The following is a 2461-nucleotide window of genomic DNA, read 5'->3' as shown; positions in this document are numbered from 1 at the left end:
AAAAATTCCTTTCGCAAAACTTCTACTTTGGTTTTTCAGAACATTTTATTCTCCAAATAAATATTCATTTCATTCTCCAAATAAAAAACTGCTGAATCTTCTGAGGAAAAAAAAAGAGGGAAGGATCATCTTTGATCATGCAGAGAGTTGATTCCAAAATGCAGAACAAAGGTAGGAACTTGATCACAAGGACTGTGTGAAACAGTGAATGCTTTAAGGAGACAACCGAGCTCTTTATAAAGAGGTCATTTCTCCTCTACACACTCCCCCTTTCATATAGAAATGGCTGTAGTTTCCAATCATGGCAAGGGCTGGGCTGTCTTTCTTCCACCAAATGCTCTGCTAGCCGACAAAGACCATGGAGCTGTGAAACAGAATGGGAGGGAAAGGCTGGTAAAGGAGTTACTTAAGGCAACATGATCTTAATTGACAAATAAAGGAGTTAACAGCTTACACCGTCCCTCAGGGAAAAGTGAAGATCCAGACTAGGGCCAACATGCTTAATTCCTACTTTTCCAATTTTTTGGAAGTCAAAGGTTTTCAGAAAGACAAAAATGCCAAAGACCTCAAATGCCATTATGAGGCTCCTTCCACAGGAATTTCTCCAACCAAGAACTATGCTTGTGAAGCAGAGACACCCAGGATGAACAACTCAGGCCCGTCTGTAATTTATAGAGGCTCATGCTTCCCCCTACTGTCAAGGCCAAAAGATAAATAGATTTCTATTATTACTACAGCCTAAAATTCCTAATGGCCTAAGGGAAGCTTATGCCCACACTTTTCATAGCAAATCTGTAAAGATGGGAGCCAGGGAGCAGCGAGGCAGATGTAGCACTTCAGAATTACAGACTACATATTTAATGTCATCAATGCAAATTTAAGTTATGAAAAAAATAAGTCATATGCCAGTGAATGATTTATGCTTGCTGGAGTGAGAGGCTACGAGAGGACCAGTTTCTGCAATGAGGGCCTAATGAAATGTCAGAGCCCCTGACAGTTGTAGGTGCTAACATGAGGTCTGTTCAAAAACTGCTTAGGAATCCCCACAAGAATCAGCCCCCACACCATGGCCAGGGATTTGGTATCAAAGCATTTAAAGCAAGAGAGTTGGAAAAGATATCTTAATAACCCAAGAATACACACCCCCACCACCGCGCTTGCCCTCTCCATGGCAGCTATAGAACATCTGATCTGCTGAGCACTGTGAACCATTAGAGCTGTCAGACAACATATGGGTGGCACAGGCACACACAACAGATGTTAGGGCTGACACGGAGGAGCACACATGGGGTTAGAGCCCACCCCACCAGAGTGAGCATGAGATCTGCTGAGTGCTGCCCACTTCAGAAGTGACCATGCAAGAACTGGCAGGCGGTACAAACCAAACACACTTGAATCTTGGACATTCTATTATTTTAGAAACTAATACAGTTGGTTAGGCACAAATGTTGAGTGTTTCTAATGATCTTTTTTTTTTTCTTCTTTTTTTTGGTCTTTTTTCGTGACCGGTAACGGGATCGCAACCCTCATTGTCGCGCCCACACTGCGCTCAACCAGTGAGCGGACTGGTCTCTATATGGGATCCAAACCCTCGGCGGGAGTGCCGCCATGCTCCCAAGCGCCGCACTCTACCGAGTGTGCCACTGGGCCGGCCCTCTAATGATCTCTTTTTAAGACATTTCCCTTGGGTGCCTATTTGTATTATAGGATGAATACAGTGAGAATTGGATAAGTGACCATAAAAATAATGGTGTTTGCCAATTCAAAACAAGGGAAATAAATGCATAGGTTTTTTCCTGCTACTGCTGGAGAACTGTGTCACATACCGCTCCTCAGCAATGTGTTCCACGAGCAAGGCTGTGTGTGGCCCACCAAGTCATCATACTGAGCTCCCTGTGTGTTCCATATACCTGCCAGCCCCCAGGACTCAACTTTGCAGGAAAAAGATCTGATGTTTTAATGTCAGTGAAACTTTTCAGNGTTTTCTACCTGCTCTCAGCATATAAAACAACAATAATAATTTCAGCAAAATAAATGTGTATAACTCTCCTGTATATGCTGGGCACTGTACCATGTGTCAGAAACATCAAACTTAATTTTCCACAAAACCCTCATATGTTATTATCCCTTATTTTAGAGGAAAAACTGGACAAATGTCACATGGCTCATAAACGCTGAACGTTGGATGCAAATCCAGCTGTTTGGCCTTTCTTACATTTTNGCCATCTTTCAATAAGTCTCACACATTAGTTTTCCCTACAGCATTTAATAGTTTGCTCTTTAGTTGCATCTCAGATGAAATAGGTGCTTCATGTTTAGGGGCCACGTTTAAAACAAAGCATGTTTTCTACCTGCTCTCAGCATATAAAACAATAATAATAATTTCAGCAAAATGTGTAAAACTCTCCTGTATATGCTGGGCACTGTACCATGTGTCAAAAACATCAAATTTAATTTTCCA

General features: G+C 42.0%; 1 protein-coding gene across 1 annotated transcript in view; it reads right to left on the bottom strand.

Moving 5' to 3' along the window:
* LOC103607847 (cytospin-B-like) overlaps positions 1–2461 on the bottom strand; it is a gene marked incomplete at its 5' end in the record, with an annotated part of 81345 nt that overhangs the window by 41697 nt on the left and 37187 nt on the right. The gene's annotated exons all lie outside the window — the stretch shown is intronic.

The sequence above is a fragment of the Galeopterus variegatus genome, unplaced genomic scaffold (assembly GCF_000696425.1).
Source record: "Galeopterus variegatus unplaced genomic scaffold, G_variegatus-3.0.2 Scaffold7770, whole genome shotgun sequence".
Taxonomy (NCBI): domain Eukaryota; kingdom Metazoa; phylum Chordata; class Mammalia; order Dermoptera; family Cynocephalidae; genus Galeopterus; species Galeopterus variegatus.
The sequence above is the reverse complement of the archived record's forward strand: the minus strand, read 5'-3'. Positions and strand labels throughout refer to the sequence as shown.